Source organism: Crinia signifera, chromosome 2, assembly GCF_055691185.1.
Source record: "Crinia signifera chromosome 2, ASM5569118v1, whole genome shotgun sequence".
NCBI lineage: Eukaryota > Metazoa > Chordata > Amphibia > Anura > Myobatrachidae > Crinia > Crinia signifera.
Window position 1 is genome coordinate 316,859,483 of NC_139218.1, and position 11,054 is coordinate 316,870,536.

Here is an 11,054-nt window from a genome sequence, read left to right on the forward strand (position 1 = left end):
CACGGGGGGGGGAAGGGTATCTCACCATTGGAGGAGAACGGGGGTGAGGGAGGATAGCGACACGCACGGGGGCGGTGACCTGACCTCCTTCACGGCTTGCGGCCCGGGGCTGCAGTCGCCATTGTTTTGTTATAGCGATTTATTTCTTATGCTGTGTACACACCGGGGCGATGGGGCTGAAATCGCTGGGAATATGGTCGCTGAGCGACCATATTGCCAGTGATTGGAGTGTGCACCAGCGATAAATCGCCGGGTGCACGCTCCCGTTTTCAGCCCCTGAATGGTCGCTGGTCGGAGGCGCATGCTCCTCCGACCAGCGACATCCCCTGCCTCTTCAACCAGCAGTGTTTAAATTTTCATCTGCGACCATCTCTGGTCGCAGATGAAAACGGGACACGGGGCAATGATTGCTGAGCAATATATTGCCAGCGATCATATTGCCCCGTGTGTACGCACCTTTACACACACAGCTCCCCCAGTTGGCGGCTCCCAGGCTGGATTGTAAAGATCACACTTGAGGTCATTGCATAAAATGTGCTCCTAATATAAACTCTCAGGAGTTTCTTTACTAAGAAGGGAGTTCTAGTGAATATGGGATGTTGCTATTAGCAACCAATCAGATTCTGGGCCAGATTATTTAAAGCCGTGTACACATGACAGCGATATGGCCTGATAACCCTGGCAATATGGTTGCTGGCAACCATATTGCCAGTGATGGGAGTGTGCCCCGGCCATAAATCACAGGGTGCGCGCTCCCGTTTTCAGCCCCATTATAATCGCTGGTCGCAGGAGCTTGTTGTTTAATAAATAACGCACCATGGCGTTAGCTGCAGAATACTGTATCTGCGATTGGCCAGCAATATTGTCCGGATTCCATTTTGTACTCATATCCTGCTGCAGTGGCAATGTTCCAGGATACAAGTATGTGAAACAAAGCAAGTGTAGTAGCTGCTCAGAAATGAAGACACATGCCATCGCAGCATCTCATTAACTGCATACACATTGGTCCTTATTCTGGTTCACTCGCAAAGGCAAATTCCTTCTCAAATGGACAAAACCATGTACACTGCAGGTAGGGCAGATGTAACTGGTGCAGAGAGAATTAGATTTGGTTGGGGTTTTACTTCAAAATGAGATCTATATTTATTGTAGTGTAAAAATAAAGCAGTTCATATTCCCTGCACAGAAACAAAATAACTCACACAAATCCCATAACTATTTTCCCCAGGGCCATTAACCTGCAGAACCCAGTTTGGGAACCACTGCATTAAAACATTTTTTGGACAAGGTACTTGGTATCTTCATGGCCAAACACTGTAGCAAGTACTGGTTAAATAACAATAACTTTTTTTTATTACTATTTGATGAGTATCAGAGTGAATTGTTTATATTTTTTTGAGGCAAATAGGGTTTGTCTTTGGCAGAATTTTTTGGTTATAGATAATGTCCTTAAATGTGTTCTCACTTTATTCTGACACGTAATAGTGTGCAAGCTTGATGGAGGTGCGGGATGCCAGCCAAATGTGGACATTTATTTAAAGCACCAATCATTTACAAGGGAAAACCATGCCTTGTAAATGATTGCACTTTTTAAATAAAAGAAAAAACCATCAGAGCTTGTGTGGCATTCTGCGCCTACCAGCAAACTCGGACGCTATTACGTTTGCCCCATGATATGTGCTTTTTTCTAGTTTAGTCAATGTAGGAGTACTTTAAACACTTTTTTTTCTACATTTTTGAATGTTACTATTAATAGACCTCTAAGGAGACAACAAATACTTTAATGTCCGCTAAAACCTGTAACTGTGCAGACATGATTATTTTCTTCATCTTTCTGGAGCCTGTGCGGTTACCTACAGTCTGGCATCAAGTGCATGACATCCGCAGACGCAGCTTGCACCATGCGGATGTAAAATTAGTGGGCAGTGATATAAGATGTGCGCAGGAATCTTTTCCATTTTCATAATAGTACATTTCTTTCATTTAAATTCTACAATGAGGATTAGCCGACTGCTGTGATATGCATGAATGCAACGTAAAAGGAACACAAGTGACAACGAACGCATTCTTAGATCTGCTTAAACATTTATTCAATGTGATGGATAGATAGAAATGTATTCATTGCAAGATATCAAACATTTCTTGGCTGGAATATAAAATTAATTTACAACATTCAAGCTGTAGTAGAAAGCCCTTGCTGTCATTGTCCTCGGTTATTTTCACCACAGATACAAGAAAAGGAGGGACTTTTGTTGGGCTCTGGATGCTCACAGCAGAGAATGTACTCCATGAGCAAAATGCCCATGTACCGTACCAGCACCATATCGCTTCTGTTCCTGAGACATTCCCCACCTCCCTACTCCCAGCAAAACCAATTTGCTCTTTGGTCTGATGAGAAAATAAAATAAATGTTTCACCATGATTCAGGGTGTTTTCATTAGTCAAACATGTAAAAGTGCAGGATGGTCTGATAGACTACAGCGTGACAATTCTGGGGTGTAAGCCACCATCCTGCATGGCATAAGTGGTTGGCATCTCTGGCAATACAGAGGCTCTAGCTAATGGCAAATTAGATGTACGAATTCTAACTACAGGATAAAGTGGTAGGGTACATGCAAAGTTCCTTAACACCGATAGTACTTAGCAATTATTCTGTTGCGCATAAGTTAGAACTGCAAAGCTTTGAATGAATTAAATGTGTCTTTTACATAATTCCTTGCTGCCCTTTGACAAAAAGGCCTTTTATTAATTATAGCATAGATTTACTAAAGTTTCTAAAATTGAAAGTGGTGGTGTTTATCACTGCAACCAGATTCTGTTGTAATGGTAGACAAAATATGATTGTTTGCTAAGGGGAACAGTTTTTACTTTTAGAAGCTTTAATAAATCTCCTCCTAACACTTCAACTCCGCCACATCTACAGCCAGGGACAATTAGTGCAGTCCACAGTTTGTTTCCTTGGCTACAGATAGAGCTAAGGAAAGTGCAAAAAGGCCCCCATCCACTAGTGCGAGATATTGCATGCGATACCCCAACTCACCCAGGAGCAGGATAGCATATGATACATCGTATGCGGTCCTTTTGCAAACAATATATCTTATGCTATCCCAGTCGTGGCTTCGGGATGCAAAAAATATTCATGGCAGCCTGTGAGATCTGCGACTGCGATGTGCAAGGGAACGCGCCTCATATCGCAATTGCAGGAAAAGGACATGCTATTTGACACTTTTCATGCGATCCATCGCAACAATTTGTCGGAATCACATGAAAAGTGCCAATTTGGCACTAGTGGATGGGGGCCTTTAGAAGTAAGTTGTACCACCCTGCATAATGTGGCAACATTATGTTTTAGTGGAAATATTCTTCAGAGTAGGATCTTTTGTTGGTACCGTAAAGTCAGGTGAAATAAAACATTACATTTTCTTTGTACCTCTGACCTATTAAAGCAAATTTAAACTTGTACGATGAAACATTTTTGGCCAGTGGACAAAATTACTGTTTAAAAGACAATTAAAAATACAACACAGAGTACAGTGTGACCGGATAAGGATACAGAAACAACTACTAGATTAGTTTGTATAGAATTAAGTTACATTCAGCAATTCCTTCTAAACATAAAATGCATTAATACAAAATAAAACCGTTCAATCAAGAGAATAACTGAAGTTGCCCCATGGTAACCAAATCATAACTTACCAACCACAACGCATTGATATATTAGACCCAATTAGCATAGATTAAAGAACATTTATTTCAAAACATTTTTTGTGTGGAAAAAAAGCAGTCATCAAAATAAAATAAAACCATTGACCAAAAATGCTCCACATACTGTACATCAAAACTTTTGTCACAAACATGTAACTTTCAATTCTTCCCTGTGATGGCAAAATACATAATCAAACATTTCCTAGCCAAGCATTACTTATACAGTGTCCCATTATAAAACCCCACCCTGGAAATAAAGACATATTGGTGTCATTATACTGTAAATATACCACTGTTAATTGGTTTACATTTTTATTTCTATAGAAATCTGTACCTAAAACCTGCAAATGTGGATGATTTAGTTAGTGTGTGTGTAACTGTATGAATGATTACTCTGCTTATTATGTAGACTGTGACACAGGAAGTGGGGCTCTACATTTACATTTCCTCCAATCACAGAAGGCCTGATTTAGAGTCGTACACAAAACAGCTAAATTGTGTTCTTGAAACTAGCTTGTGTGTATTCAAAGTTGGCTGGATGTTTGTGGCTGCACCGCTTATAAATCTGGTTGTGAGACGTCACCATCACTATCATCAAGAATCTGTACCAACCTTTTCCTGACTGTTCGAGATCACTGGATCTTTGTGTATGCTTCACACTGAATAGGAACAAATTCCGGGTACACACCCAGAACAAATTATACTGAATGCGAACGCCCAGTTACAAAAACTTAGCAGCAATAGGGGAACTGGCTGACTTCAGTGCTATTGTGAAAAGCTCCTCAGATCTGCAAAGATACCGTAAGTGTTCTTCAATCAGCCTAGTGAGGAAGTGCAGCGTAAAAAATTGTAGATAGAGCAGATCTACATACAAGTCTAAATCCAGCCCAGTGAGTTACATCATGTGTACATATTAACAGATTATGTCAATTATAAAGGCTTAGCCTGGCAAAAATATTAAAAAGGTTTTTTTTTTTTTTTTTTTTTTCTTGGGAGAGCAATCTATGTAGCCAAAACAATTCCACATACTAAATGCAGCAGAATTCTCCATCTCTAAATATTGTTTCCTGATTACCTGCTTCATTTTAAAATGCTTGGGGATAAAATGTTACGGCTTTAACTATTCATTAAAAAAAATCTGTCAAACAAAGCACTTCCAAAAATACATGGTTACATGCCTGATTACTTTGCTTAATCTGCTTTTCTGGGAGTAAGAGTTCAATTCTATAACTACACAATAATGTGTCAAAACAAGCCACAATTTGTTATCACACGCACTCAAACAGACATATACACAATACTGTAGAACAGGATTTCTCAACATTTAGCCCATTACCCCAACTAAGGGGTCTGTCAGACAGATTCAAGGGGTACTTCAACTGATTAAATTTAACTCAAAAGTTTAATGTACTGCTTAAAATAAGTTAGAACGTAACAACTAAGAAGGGTACTTCCAAACATTCAATAGACGTATGGGGTCAATGTTACAGATTGTAGGGAGGGCTTCGTACAAATTTACACATCATAGGAAGTCATTGGTATAAACCAACACACGTTAAGGGTATTTGGAAAATACCTTCATAAGGGCATATAAGGTAGAAGAAAAAAATGATTTGCCTGGCCAGAATAACTAACGAGGCAAATTTTCAATTATTAGCACTATATTATATTACAATGACAGTTACCTGTTATTCAATCTATACAACTTAATTTGCAGCATGCTCCCCTGCCCATATCTAAAATATCAACCAGAGCCACAGTGCCAGATACCCTTGTTCCTTCACTATAGGAAAAAAATACTTGTGAAATATATTACAAAAATAAATAATACCCAATAGGCTAGGCATTTATTAGCTATGATATATATATGTGATCTTCAGGTTTAGTTTTTAGGTCCATTTCAGATGCAATAACAGAGTTGGTAGGAACACAATACTATACACTAAAGCACATAACACGGTCTGTATATTATGATCAAACACCTCCCTACCCAAACCCATACAGTTCTTTTCAATTCATTGCATAGACTGAATGTAAGTTTACATAAATCCAGTTATGCACTCGCTGAATTAATGATTGTTTTTAAGTTAATTTGACAATAATCAAAAGTAATATTCACAAAAGTAAGCTTACCACTCATTAACATCAGAATGCAAATCCCTAAAGAGAGCAGGTTAACAATTTCGTTTTTTCATACTTTAAGTTTATTTTCATATTTTTCTTTATATTTTATTTACTTTTGGATTTTTTTTTTTATTGCTTTTGCTTTGTTTTCTGTGAACAGAACATATTTACTGTGTAGCTTACTGGACATGTGTCCAGTAGTGTGGATCGGCTAACTGTTGCTGTAACATTTAAAATACAAATTGTATTAGACTAATTAGCAATTCCAAATTCATAACAAATAAACAATATTGGCACCCGAAAAAGCTAATAAATTGCAATGCTGAATGGCTCTTCAGTAGCAAAACTCCAGCAACTTTCAGAACATATTCATGTAGATCAATAGGCAAGAGACTAGGATATCCATATTAGAATAAGGCTTTTGTGTTTCTCTTTTCCATTCATGGGAAAATACAATAAAAACTAGGGATGTGCTAAACTCACGATTCTGTTTAAACTTTGGAGCAAGATTTAGGTTCTGTTAGGATGCTACAAAAATTCCAGAGTATCTGAACCCTGATATTATCAACTGCACTGGGCATACCCTACACAATTATCTGGCAGATCTGATGATGCACATCAGTGGATTGCCCAGATAATTGTACAGTGTATTGCCATAATCGTCAAACTAATTATCGGCAGATTTACTGATTAGTCTGCAACATCTGGCAGTGTATATGCTGCAGAGGCCAAACCCCTCAACATTTCCCCTATTTCTTCACAAGGGGCTATGGGAAATATTTCCACCCCTGTGAAGCAACGAAGATATTATGGCCACACACTGTGAAATATCAGCTGGTTTCAACTTGTCAGATAAAATGTTGGTTGATCCAGCATTAGACTGTTTCCCTGTAGCATGGAAATTAATTAAATTGATATTAAGCAAAATCTTTTTATGAAATTGTATTAGTCTGAATCCTTAAAATTAAATAAATAGACTAGGCTCATCCCTACTAAAACACAAAGCAGACACATTTTGTGTACAGTACTTTGTCCAGGATGCTGTGATACAGGAAATCTAATGTGGCCTACACACAGAGCGATTTCAGGGCATTTTCTAAGCGATCTAACCAGAAAATTCCCCTACAACGCTTTGTGTGTAGAGGCCAAGCGATAGCGATGTGTGGCCCCATGTGCCACAATTGCCCGGCGATTAATATCCAGCATGCTGGATAAATCTAATAATATCTCAATGGAGACATTGGCCCTGACAGATCGCTCAGCTCACAGCGCTGATACATCACTCAGCAAATCTCCCCATTTGTAGGCCCCTTAACATGTACACCAAAAACACTGCCTATTGCATTAGCTTTGCCAAGAGAAGTGAGTTTTATGCAGGTTATCTGTAAGAATTACTGATCAGTGTGAAGGCGATCTACAGTTATCAGTCAGTAAACGCCACACTGAATGATATTCCTACATTCTAAAATTGTCACTGGTTTTAGAATGACTATCTCAAACACCCTTATGCTCTAACCCATAACAGACTTTCCTGCCATCACTTAGAACATGAGTAGACACAAGATGTTAGTAAATGACAATAAGTATGAACATACGAAGTCTATAAAATGCCTTACATACTGTATATTATACATTAATTTACCCTTTGTCCAATATACAAATGACTTTTACATCTACACTTTTTAAGGAAATTATCAAAAAAGTACTATTTGTTATTTGAAAATAACATTGACCAATAAAGAATGAAAAAAAAATTCCTATTGCACAAAAACTGTAATATATTATAGTTTTCCCAGTTATTCAGAATTCATTTCTCCCATCAAAACAGATGTAATTCTGGCCGCACCCAGACAGATCCTATCCCTCCCATAAGTAACCAGATCCATTTTCTGTTTGATCAGTATTGTAACTGGGTACACTGGATAAATCTGGTTATACATAGCTCATGCCAAGTGGCCAATTAACTCGAAACTCTATAAGGTGGGGCTGGCGGATACACACAAAGCATAACAGCAGCAGTTATTTGTTGGACGGATATACATGTGCATGCCCAATGCAGGACATTCCTGGGCATCACACTGATTTTGAGGTGTTATCTTGACAAATTGAAAGAGACAGTTAGATAGGTCAATAGCATCTTAGTATCCATGTCTTAATAGATACAAGAGCCTGTATAACGGATTCTATAGAGTTGATCCAATTATCTGCCAAGTGTGTGAGTTGGCATTGCCGCAGCTTAAAAATCCCGGCAATGGCACCAAATACTGTGGGCCGATCGCACCCCTATAGAACTGGGAGCAGTATTGTGCAATTTCAGGCTGCATTAAAGTGTGGCTGTGGCCACGGTAACGATACTCAATGTGTTCACAGGTAATTGGATTAACCCCTATGTGCAGTATTTAATCAGACCCCAGTAGAGCGAGCAGCCACTTGGCTACAATTATCACTCACACATTGCATAGACATGTAATCTATATATACTAAGAAATATAGTTCTCCCACTATACTTAGTCTAATCTCATCTTCCATAAACATATATTTCTTGTAAAATTTTCCATATTGAATTGCTGCTCAGAAAGGAAAGATAAAGAAAGAACTAGACAAAATGTAAGCAGAATGATAATTAGAATAAGGATTATCTCTCCTACAAGGGAAATAAAAATATATACAATTTTTGGTGATGGAAATGTATGATCAAGTTAAATAAAGCTAAACTCTTAAGCATATTTATTTCTTTGCATTTTCTATACTGGGATTTGGTTCAAATTAAAATGTTAAAAAAGTATTTTGTTTATGGTGGAATGGAGTCCTTCGTTTCCCTGCTGCCCCTCCCACAATTTAACATTTACTCTTCACTCAGTGGTTTTCATCAATTATGAATTTGACCTCATACCCTTGTACACAACCATAAAAGATATGCAGTGTTACAGCGTTGGGCAGTACATCGATTTAAAAAGCAAATGCTATGATACTCAGCAAAAATAAATAAAACCCGGACCCGTTTCACCCCAATAATCCTGGTCCAACATATTTTACAGAACGCTGTTCAAATGTTGTTCCAATTACAGGCTGGATCCAGATAACTGATGGTGATCGGTATACTTTTAGTGAGACCCGGGTCACACTTTCACACTGAAGACTACCTGGGTCTGGGTCAAATTCTACAGTACTGATCCCAGGTGGTAGACCCTTTCTCACCAAGCAAGGATCCGGGTTGCCCTGGTAATATGAACCGTGTGAAAGGGGTATAGGCAAATTATATTTTAGCTTACACATGGCATTTATGTATCCATGTAGAGTGTCTTGGATGATACAGGGCCAAGATTATAAAAAATGTAATACCCCTAAATGGTACATGGAGGGTGATCTCTAAACATCAGGTACAGCAGACAATGGTATCTCCTATCTAAAGGCTGATATTATGTAACAACACAACATTCAGCAACACAAGGGCTAATCTGACTATTTTCCATTATTATATTAAGGTCTGCGTCTATATGCTTATGAAAACTTCTCCTTATAGAACCTGGATGTAGTTTAGGAATAGAGAATAATGAATGGGCAGTAAATGAGAGTCCAGTCAACATAGACTGAAGACATAATACAAAAGACAGGTGAGTGCAGGAATAGGATAATATTGGGTACTTATGTATTATCTGGGCGCCCGATTTTTTCATTGCATGCCACTACTTAAGGCATGCGATGCAATGCGATTTTTCATTGTAAAGACCCGATTTTTAATTGTATAGTCAACCATGGGTGACTTCATACCCCCACTATCCAACTACGCATGGAGTTGATTTTATATAGTGTGGCTAGCGCAGCGAGCCCCGCGAGGGGACACGGATTACTTTACATGTATTCTGCGTCCGCTCACCACGCTTCGGGCTCGGTGGCTCGCTGCACTATATAAAATCAACTCCATGCGTAGTTGGATAGTGGGGGTATGAAATCACCCATGGGTGAATATACAATTAAAAATCGGGTCTTTACAATGAAAAATCGCATCGCATGAATTGTATGCCACTATATTGCATGCAATGAAAAAATCGGGCGCCCAGATATTACATAAGTACCTAATATTGTAATCTGTAAATAAAAAAGTTGTACAAGGAAGACGTTCATATTAAGGTAAATTTGCAGCATGAATTTTTTTTTTTTTTATAAAAGCCTGATGGTTAATTCTAGTTATCCAATTACAGCCCATTTGTTTTGAGTGGAGAATTACTCTTATCCATGCAAAAAAACACACCGGTCTGCAAAAATTCCTGGAGCTATGTGTTTTTGTGGAAGCTACTGTGAAAAAAATGGTTACTTTATAAGGGATTTGGTTTGCCTGCCAAAATTATGATAAGCACCTGCATCAGCACTAATAGGATAGACCTGTCGGCAGTAGTTAGCTGCAGTCAATTACGGCGGATAATAGAATACCTCCAAAAGCGCATTTAACAACTGAGGGATCCATTAATGTTCCTTATACAAGAATCACACAACAAAATTCGAAATGACAGCAAATTAACAACTTTTAAGTAAAGCCACTCATACTACCATATAGGAGAATGTGTCTTACTGAATAAAATAACATATCTAAAATATCACTGTTATGTAGGGTACACACCAGAATGACCATGATAGTGCGACGATCGTGAAACAATTTCCTGAAATCGTACGATGGTCGCACGATTGGATTGGAGCACATGATCTGCACACGATCTGCACCCAATCCAGTGTAGATGACTAATCTTTAGTGCAGCAGGTAAAATCTTCAAAGCAACCAAACGACCGGCGAGGAAGCGCATCGGATCGGAATCACATTGAAAACATGTACAATTTTCCTTTTTTTTTTTACATATAATCGGTTGTTAGATGCGTCGAAATTGTGGGAATCGAGCCCAAATCGTTCTGGTGTGTACCCAGCATTAGGGGCCCATTTATTATTAATCTCATGTCCAATGCAATCTGTGAGTGATATTAGCGCCTATAATTGCATTGCAGTATGCTATGTGTTCATAGTGGTTGCGGGACTCATATGCAGTCCACTGACCACGTATGCATGGTGCCCATTACCTCTGCCAGCTAAGTTTCCAATACCCCATTACACTTTGGGCCAGACATGTACTACAAGGTGTACTTGACACAAGCAGCAAAGCAGGTGTTTTAGAATTAGGGAGAAAATTCACTTTTTATTGGCCAATTAATTAGAAAGCCTGATACAAAACATTGGT

General features: G+C 38.6%; 1 long non-coding RNA gene across 1 annotated transcript; it reads right to left on the bottom strand.

Moving 5' to 3' along the window:
- Positions 1 to 2,065: 2,065 nt before the first annotated feature.
- Positions 2,066 to 9,587, bottom strand: LOC146057608 (uncharacterized). The gene is made up of 2 exons (XR_014469753.1): positions 6,956 to 9,587; positions 2,066 to 6,925 (listed from the first exon to the last, which is right to left on the bottom strand). It is a non-coding gene; the product is annotated as an uncharacterized LOC146057608 (long non-coding RNA).
- Between the last annotated feature and the right edge of the window lie 1,467 nt (positions 9,588 to 11,054).